Consider the following 10315-nt stretch of genomic DNA (forward strand, 5'->3'; position numbering starts at 1 on the left):
TCTTTTTCATTATAGGCTACTCTAAGATATTGAATATACTTCAATAAAAAAAGAAAAAAGAAATAGCAAGGTCATTTATTCTTGAATTAACAAATTAATTTAATAAAAAAAATAAATAAGCCAAGTTTGGCCTTAAAGGAGCATACTGTCGATAAAGAAAAGAATCTAGTAGTTAGAAGTAACCAATCAATGCCTTACTGGTGTAGGCAGAGCAACATAAACGGATCTTAAAATATATGTTACTGAGCTAATTTAAAAAGAATGAGCTGTGTAACACAATGGCATTTCTGTAAATTTAAAAAGCATCCATACAAAAATACAATGAATATTTTGCAAGAACACATACAAATAAAAAAAGACACAAAAATGTCTGAATGGTTGCCTGTGGGAGAGGAGGAGAAGGGAAGAGGGGAAAGGAAAGAAAAAAGGCAGAGAAGGAAAGAAGAAACAAAAGAGGAAAGGAAGGGAGGATGAATACGTTTAACTTTCAGGCAACTGGCAGAGTTGTCTGGCACGTAGATTAGTATCCTTTATATGTCAGTTTCTTCACCTAATCACTCCCTTCTTTGTCCCAAGTTTCTAATTCTGAGGAATTTTCTTAATCAGAAAATTGTTAAAGAAATAAGCCAATAATAAATGATGCAACCATGTAAGTGGTTTGACTTTCAATTTCAATAAAACAAGGTCCGCATGTAGGTGAGCAGATGGAATGGTGTTTACCCATCTTCTGTAGGCAGCGGGTACCTTAAGACAGCCAGTGGCTCCCTTCCCGCCCTCCCCTCAGCATGGATGAGTGCTCATGTTGAACCTGACTCAGATTATAACCTGTACCTCTTTGTGGAAGATCATGCCTCAACCCACTTCTGGTCAACTAGTAACTGGAATCTTCTTCAAAGCTTTAAGCTTGAGAGAGACCAAGGGAAAGTAATTTCTGAGCCAATCTTTTCTTTCCCTGGGATTCAACCCAATCATTAATCAGTATTTATTAACTGCTCCCCTCCCCCAACAAAGGCAAGTTCTTCTAGTGGGTTCCCAAAGTAGCATGCCAGATAAGACAGGGGACGCCCAGTTCAATTTGCATTTCAGAGATACAGCAAATAATTTTTAGTTTAAGTATGTCCCAAAGATTGCAGGGGACATACTAAAAAAATTATTGTGTATCTGAAACTCAAATTGAACTGGGAATTCTGTATTTTTATCTGTTAAATTTGACAGTTCTACCCTAAAGTGAAACAGCAATGGCTAGGAAGCTTGGTTGCTGGGGCACACCCTAGGGGGAAAGCAGGATGGGGCTAAATTCAGGAGCCAAAATATTCCACATTTAAAATTTTATCTTGTTTTGTTTTTCATTGGGCATACAATTGCAAATAGAATAAAACAGTTTGGTCCCATAAATGAACTATAGTTTTTTTCACATGAGACATATCTGGTAAGAGAAGCAGTGTGGAATAGGGAGAAAAACAATGGCTAGAAGTCAGAAATGTCAAATTTTAATCCCAGCTCTACTTCTAACTAAATCTGTGGAATTGGGCTACTTATATCCCGTGTGGTCCTCTGTCTTCTCACCTGCAGAGTGACAGCAGAAGCCTAAATGACTTCTCATGATTACTTCTGCTTCAGCCCTCAATGGCTCTATGGAGTTCATCATATTTATCTAACCCAGTGAAGACACTTGTGTTGTTCTTAATCCACGCGTGAACAATAAAACTAACACAAATTAAGATTCCCCTCTCTTCCCATATTCCAGTAAATATTCCTCTGTGAGGTATTATGGTTGGGACAAAAACTGAAATGAGAAGTTCCGGCTCAGTAAGGAGGCCAAAGATTGTAATGTCCTGTTACTGAAATAGAACCAAAGCAGAAGCTTTGCTCTAAAGAGCATTTCCTTTAGGCAGACAGGAGGAATTTGGTCAGAGGAGATCTTAACCCTTACATGGGTTGCTGCAGGCTAGAAGGGGATCTTAACGTGCTCACTCCCAAACAAGCTATTTATCTGTAAAATAGGACTAATAATCCCTCCTGCTTCCCTTGTGGGGCTGTCTTGAAGGTTAGTGTGTCTGTGAAAGTGTTTTGTAAAACTGTGAAGTTTTATACCAAACAGAACCATTTGTGTCACGATATGTGGTATGTACTGTGTCAACCTGATATGGACATGTAACGTTCCTCGGCCATCCCTCACCTATTCCCCTTTCTTTTGTTGACCCGTTTTCATTTAGGAGAATCAGCTCTTCTCTCATTCTTGTACAATGTTGTTTGGAAAGAGCTGAATGTTTTCCTGAGAGGGAATGCATCCTAGGCCTTAGCCAATCAGTACATTATATTACTCTAAACATAGAAATTGGTTCAAGGATGAAAATGTGACTAAATATGAGCCAGTGAAAACCAGGCTAAGGAATTTTACTTCAAACTGTTTGTAGAAAAGGAGTATTCATTTTCTCAAGATTCAGAATTCTGCAGATGCAAGCTGGGTGCTATTGGCAGCCATTTTGTCACTATAAGAGAAAGACTGAGAATGAAATCCACACAGAGAAAAACAAAGAGGAGCTATGGGAAGAGACTGGTTTCTAAAAATATCACTGAGCCACTATATCCAGGCTTGTTTAAGCCACGTTTACCCCTAGTCTTCTCAACTGTGTGAGTAAATAGATTTCCTTTTTGCTTGGGCAGGTTTAATGAGATTTTTCTGTCATTTACAACTAAAAAGTCATCCTAACTAATATAAATCCTACCCTTGATGAACCTGTTTCATACACTCCAAATGCTATCTTAAATGCCTTACGCAGAAAGTAAATGCTTATTAGGAAGGCCGACTACAAGTTTGACCTTGAAGCCCATGTATTTCCAGGGTATATATATATTAATTAATGAGGTTTGAAGAGCAAGAGTTGGATTTGCTTATGTTTAAAAAAAAAAAAAAACTAATAAACTATGTTTGTCCTAATATTGTTAGCCTAAATTATTCTATGTATCCCCTAAATTATGTAATATAATATAGTTTAGGGAAAAAAATTTTATCCAGGATACTTAAAATCAGAAATGTTGTATTATTTATGGGGATAAATTTTAGTGATCTGGAAAATTATTTTATTTACAATAAATTCTATGACTTAATTTTTTTAATACCAGTAAAATAGATCATAATTTGGCCAATCATTGCTCTATGGCTAGAGGTATGAAAAATGTGTAAATTCAACCAACTTTTGCATTACCACTCCCAAAGTATTTTACTATAGCCAAAAGATTCTGCCTTTAAAGATGTTTCTTGTGTCTCAATTTTAATGTTCAATCTTATTTAGTCCAAAGAGAGGTAGAGAACTAAGGGTCCAAGAGGGAAGATAGGATGTTCTATCTACCTGAGATCCATTCAATAGTCAACTACTAATTGTATTTCTTGTACCAGAACTTGGTCACATAGAGAAGACAAATTGGTGAGCTGCACCCTTCCCAATACAGATTTAAATGAATATAAGCAAAAACTTCTTTCTGACATCACATATTTAGAAACCATTTAAACTCAGAGCACATCACTGATAAATGCTATAAGATATGCTCTAAGGATTCCCTCAGTTTCTTCAGATCTTGTTTCTTTTGCCTCAGATAACAGCAATGCATCAACTATACTGAGAAAGAAATCAGGAATATGTTGTGCTTATGAGTTTGTTTCTACATTAAGTGACGTCTAGTGCTCAGGAGGCACACCATGTGCTCTGAAATGTCTACATTAGGTACAAAAGCCTCCTACCACGCAGAAACCTCCTGTCCCAGCAGCTTCCGCCAGCATCATGAAATACAATGAGAATGAAAAGAGACATGACAACTAAATTCAGTGTGTAATTCAAGATTGGATCCTAGACCAGAAAAATACCGATGGATATCAGTAGGACAATTGGTGAAATTACAGGATTTGTAAATGAGCTAATAATACTGTATTAATGTTAATTTTTCTAATTGTGACCATTATACTGTGGTTATATAAAAGAATTCCCTTTCATTTAGGAAATACACACTGAAGCATGTAGTGATAAAGAGGCCTGTATATGTAATTTATCTCAAATGGTTCAGAAAGAAAAATATATATATAGAGAGAGAGAGAGGGACAGAGAGAGAGAGAGGAATGAAATGAGAAAGCAAATAGTTTAAAACAGAAATATATGGGGAATCTAAGTGAAGGGTATACGGTAATTCTTTGTAATATATTTTCTATTTTAGTGTTGGTGTCATTTGGCAACCTAACCAATTAATAAAAATTAGCATCCCTAATAGTGGGACCAGCTGATATTTTATGCCCCCGATGTGACGCAATGTGAAATATCCAATGTCGCCTATGATGCATTCTCGCCAAAAATGTTTTATCTCAATCTAATTAAGCTTTCAGACATAGTTTCCAATTTATAGGAAATAAAGGGATAGAGGAATGAATTAAATGATACCAAGTTTAAATAATCAGAGAAACTCAGAATGCAGAACATTCTATAAGACAACTAGCCTGGACTCACCATAATGTAAAATATCAGGGGCAAAAAGAAGACAGTGGGGAAAGGAGGGGGTGGGGGGTGTGATTATTCCAGGTTAAAAGGGTCTAAGAGAAACAACAACCAAAGGCACCGTGTGATCCTAGATTGGATCCTGTTTTCCAAAACATTTTTAAAAGGTCCAAAAATGTTTTTGAGACAACTGGGAAATTTTAAGTCTGACCTAAATATTGGAAGATACAAAATTATTGCTAATTTTCCTATGACTCATCATGAGTATGTAGGAGATGTTATGTTTAGGAGATGTCTCCTGAAATATTTAGAGATAAAATGCTATGATATATGCAACATACTTTCAAAGGATGCAGAAAATTTTATGGAGCGAGAAAGAGACACAGAAAGAAAGAATAAATAAAATAGTATGTTAATATTTGTTGAATTTAAATAAAGAGTATATGGATGTTTATTATACTATTATTTCAACTTCTTATAGAACATTTGATTCATTAAAACATTGAGGGAAAACAGAATAATAATGCTTTTTATCTTCATAATATATTCCTTTCAGTTTTAGAGGTTTAAAGATTTGAAAATAAAGAAATGAAAAGATGAAAGCACACCTTTGTTTACTAAGTTTGGTTCTAAACTCTCTAAATTTAACAAGATTAATACGGTTTATCCCAGGATTGTGGCTGTAGCAGAGATGAAGGAAGGTTGATCAGCAGCAGTGGTTTCCTCAGTGACCAGCAAGGTAGGGAATGGGATGTAATTGTGGATACTACAAAAGTTAACTCCCTCCAAACCCAAGGGTGACTGCCAGATCTTCCAGTCTGAGACTGTCTCCATGTCTCAGGTACACAGGTGAAGTGGATGCAGACTTTTATAACAGGTAATCATTAAATGTTAGTTCCTCTGACCAACTCAGAATTACATAAAATTGTAATAAATATATTTATGGATTGCATTATGGTCAAAGAAACTAATGTGGCCAAATCTGTTCATAGTTAATGAAACTATGGGTTAGTCTGATTATTTCTTATTTTCTCAAGAGCAACAGAATAACATGAGATTTTTCATTGTATCTCAAATGACCTATATGAACAAGGTGTCTTTAATATTTCATTATTAACTATACAACTATACATTGATCCAGGTAGAGTTTGTGGTTTAGAGGCCTCCTAAACTCAGTTCACATTCCTGATGCTAGGTTCACCACCAACATTCTCTGCTTCCTCCAAAGTAGAGCTAGATAAACCAGGTTCTTTCTTGCTACATCCCAGCGATTGAGTATGAAAATTCTTTGATGTGACCAATTCCATTATTCATCAAAGAGAAGGAGTAGAGCTACCCAGTAACATTTCTGTCAAAATACATCAATCCATGGGTTTCATAACCATCAAGAAAAGCACTCAAGAAAACATCTTTTGTTAAAAGATCCCATTGAGTCCTTTTAAATGTGCAACACAGGAGGTCTCAACTCAAACTCATTTCATAACTAGTTCCTTCACTTGGCTGCATTATGATGTTAGTTGTAAAAGCAATGGACTTGAAAACAAGAAATCTAGGATATAGACCTAAACCTACCCCTTACCAACTATATGACCTTAACAATTCATTTGGCATCTATGAGCTCTAGTTTCTTCACCTGTAAATTAGAATAGCACTTCATCTTCCTAAGAGCCTCATCATGAGAATCAAATAGATATAAGATATGAAAAGTGGGACTCTATTCAGATGTAAACTACAAAATGAGTCAACCTCACTATGTTAACCAATATAGAAATTAGTAAAAACATAGCTCGTGTTCAGGGAACTCAAAATATAAGTAGCAATATTTGAAATTATTGATGTGCTCATTATTGAATCTTTGCACAAACTGATCAACTCTCAGAGAAATAGCCCATTTCCTAACCTTTTAAAATGGTTTGTATTTCATCTGAGACACCAGGCTGAGTTTGAACTCCAAAGAAAACATGGCATAGTCATTAACATGAAAAAATGTTTAATCCCACACAAAAGGTACATTATATGGCTGATATAACCAGCTGCCCATGTCTGTTACCTCTAGAAGCCGACTCTTTCAATGATTCAGAAGAAGCAGGGTGATCACAAAGCCAAATTTCAATTGTCTTGCCCACTCAATGTTGGCTATTTCACTTGTTTGCCATATGTGTTTCTCCCTTGGGGAAACCTTCTCATACTACAAAGGTATGTGGTTGTACAATACACATCACAGATGTGCAGGCAAACAGGAGAAAGCTGGATTTAGTTTTCATATCTGAAAAAGAACCAGACAAGTTTCATGGATCATTCTTTAAAGAGCAGTTAAATACTGCCAACTGTCAGAGCCCTAGAGAAGATGTGAGAGACTAATTATCCACTTCTAAGCCTTTTTGGTGGGTGCAGTCCATAGTTGACTGGCAGAATTAGAAAATGTACACACGTTGTCCAAAAGCCTAAGTTCATAACTAATCATCCCTTTATGAACATTTGTCATCTTTGACTAAGCAACATCTATATGTCCTTCCTATATAGGGGCAGGGAGTAGGAGAGGGAATCACTATAGGGTGAGTCCCAAGGACAGGTAGGAACTTGTTTCCACTATGAAATCAACAACTCTTCCCATCTGCCGTCCCCACAGGCTGGGACATCAGCCCATGACGTAGGCTTGGCTTAGCCAATCAAAGAATAGCATGTGCCTCTCTGGAACACTGGATCTCAGAGGAGTGATGCAAAGATGCAGGGTCATTTGGGAAATTATGTACAAAGGAGGTGGGAGCATTGATAATCTAGAGACACAGACCAAAAGTGTCCAGGGCCAGTGAAGCCAGTAGTGGAGGCCTAAGGAGACTGTTTCCAATGCTGTTCCCCAGTGCCAGTTCTTCAGGATTCCTGTCCATCCTTTATGCTTGATTCTCTAGGCTTTCAATGATCATACATCCAATATTCATGATAATCCAAATATGTGCCAGACTCTCCATCAGGGAATTATTTGGAGATGTGCAAGGACACACTGTAAATATAAATATAAATAAGACATGGTTTTTGCCTTAAAGAAGCACAATGCAGTGAGGATGGTGATAAAATAAAATTCAGTTCTGATCCCACTTCCTTCCAGATTCCCATCCTCTTCCCTTTCTCCCAGCTTCCAGGTTCTATAATCAGTAACTCTCTCTTGAAATACTTTCCTTTCTAATCTGTTTTGTAGGAATTTCTTGTCAGACTCATAAGACTGTGAGCACATTGGGCATATAATCCCTGGAGATTTTATTTTTAAATCATCATAGCATTCAGCTCAGGGTCTGCAATATGGGAGGTTCTTTGCACAGAAACATTTACTGACAATTGCCTTAAACATCCCTTGTATCATAATAATGGTGCTTTGCTGTACTAGCCTGCCTCTTAGAATATCAGATTCCAAACAATTCAGTTATGTGCCCACATAAATGTCCTTGTGTTAGGTTCTCACTTTAGCATAGCTGATGAAGAGCCTCCATAATCTGATGATCTTCCACCCTATAAACACATCATACTGGCACCTACTCAGTTCAGGCCCTGAGCTAGGAAATGGAAACACAAAGATACATCAGAGTCCTTCTGCTCAGGGAGTCCACAATCACATGTAAATCAAGACATTAAAAATGTTCCCTGCTCCTAGTTTGAGAGTCAGGATTCTAATAGCATTTATTCTGTCAATTGAATGACAATGAGAAAGCTGAAAATGGGAAAGAGAAGTCATACATACTGAGGAGAAAGGAAGAAATCAAAACCTTTTGAAAGGAACTGAGTAGCTGCTGTGACTGAATGGAAGTCAGGCATCAAATCGAAGATAAAGGAATCCTCAAGACCAAACAGAGACCAAAAGCCCGGGACAAATTCCTGATCAGAGCTGGCAGGACTGGCTAAGACTAAGGCAAGGGCATAAGGATGGGTAAGCAGATAACAAATTCCATGCGCAGCACATGCGGCAGGGTGGATGGGTCACTGGTGGTTTAAGGTCATGGTTCTCTGAGTTCATCACCTGACATTTAAGTGTGATGGCCAAAGCAAGCATTAGACACTCTATAGAAACAATGGAAGAAACTGAACTTCAAAAGTGATATTTCACTTAAGAATTTATCGGGTAGATAAAAGATGAACAGCCATTGGCAGAAGAAGAAAAGTATGAATTAAGAGTATCATTTATTGTGGGCAGGGAGAAACGTGACCTGTGGCAGAAGTACAGGGGCAAAATATTCTCAGGGAAGATTCAAGAGAAGTAGTTTGAGGTCAGACTGAGAAGGGCCCTGGAAGACCTGCTAAAGAATTTGGACTTCATCCTGGAATCCATAGATATCCATGCAGGCTTTTATGTAGGGAGTGTTGTGTTGCAAATTGTGTTCCACAGGAAGTTGATTAAGAGGCAGAGATTTGCATACAGGGAGATTACTGGAGAGTGCCAGAAGCTCACTGCCTAGGGGGCAGTGAAGGAAGTTGAACTAGGCAGAGGGAGAAGTTGGGCTGAGATGCCATCACAACAACGGCCTCAGCTGATCCCCAGGTGCTACTATGAGCAAGCAACAAGTAACTGCTGCAAGGCCCAAAGGTGGAGATCACCTGTTCTCTATTCATCGCTACAAACGAAACAATGCAGCACACCAGAGTGAGCTCCCTCCATGTGCCAGGGACTCTGCTAAGACATGTTTCATATTGTACTTCTTACAATCCTCCCCCAAATCTTATATATCATTTCCCTTCAACACCAGACTATTAAGGACCTGAGAAGTAAATCCAGGTAAAATCAATGGGTAAAATAATTTTTCTGCAACCATATAACAAAAGAATAAAAAAAGATAACATAAATATTTTTGTGGGATAATTTTTAAAAGAATTATTTGGAATTTTGGGTAGAAGAAAAGGAGTGGTAAGTTTTGGCTTTTGTCTGTGAGATTTTTTGTTGTTGTTGTTTTACTGTGTGTGAGACTGAGATGAGGAAAACAAAGGACATTCCTCTGCAAATAAACTTGCAAACTGTCAGCCAGCTTTTTATGAAACAAAAGAAAACAGAACAACAGAAGAAAAAGATGAAGAAGAAAGAAGAAAAAAAGGAACTAAATCAGTGTTTCAGAATAGAGTCATAGTCTAGAATAAGAGTCAGAGTCTAGGAGGGAAAGGAAATAGGTAAATGAAATTGCTGTATTTTGGTTTACTTAGATTCTGCTCCTGCAGATATATGTGCATGTGGGTAACAAGGCTTGAACTCCTGATAACAAACACTGGCATATATCCTGGCATAGAACGTAATGACTCTAACAATGACTAACCTTTGCTGGGTACTTATTTTGTGCAGAGATCTTTACATTCACTTCCTCATTTAACCTTCAAAAAAGATGAACAGAGTCATATTAAAATTTTTAAGAGTTTATCTGAGTAAAAATTGATCGAATTGTGCAGCACCAAACTGGAAGTGGTTAGAAGCACTCCTTTGACAGGTGCAAGGAAGTGCGGCAGGGGAGACTTACATAGAGAAGGTCCAAAAGCAAGAAAGGAAAGGATGTGGAGGCAGCTGAAAGCCTAGCTGGCCGTGTGGAATTGGTTGTCCTTAGCGTTTTGATTCTGCAACCGTGAAGCATTTACAGGCTTAGACTGTGCTGTGCTTTGCTGAGGTAGGCACCAGGGCATTAGAGCCACTTTTGTCTCATGGTCTTCTTGTTTAATTAACTTAACAATTCTCACAGCAACTCTGCTTTTAAAACCATTTTATCTCCATGTTTTTATTACCACGTATATGTTTTATTCCCCATTTGTACAGACGAGGAGACCAAGTCTCAGAGAGATTAGAAATCTGGTCCAGCAGCAAATAA

The 10315-nt window shown here is 37.5% G+C and overlaps 1 long non-coding RNA gene across 1 annotated transcript in view; it reads right to left on the reverse strand.

The window, feature by feature from the left end:
- Positions 1-7477, reverse strand: part of LOC141577372 (uncharacterized) — a 337252-nt gene extending 329775 nt beyond the window's left edge. Inside the window, exons 1-2 of the long non-coding RNA XR_012506251.1 lie at positions 7276-7477; positions 6535-6750 (exon numbers count right to left, since the gene is read on the reverse strand). This is a non-coding gene — a long non-coding RNA (uncharacterized LOC141577372). The remainder of the gene's footprint in view (positions 1-6534; positions 6751-7275) is intronic.
- Between the last annotated feature and the right edge of the window lie 2838 nt (positions 7478-10315).

Source organism: Camelus bactrianus, chromosome 4 (assembly GCF_048773025.1).
Source record: "Camelus bactrianus isolate YW-2024 breed Bactrian camel chromosome 4, ASM4877302v1, whole genome shotgun sequence".
Lineage (NCBI taxonomy): Eukaryota > Metazoa > Chordata > Mammalia > Artiodactyla > Camelidae > Camelus > Camelus bactrianus.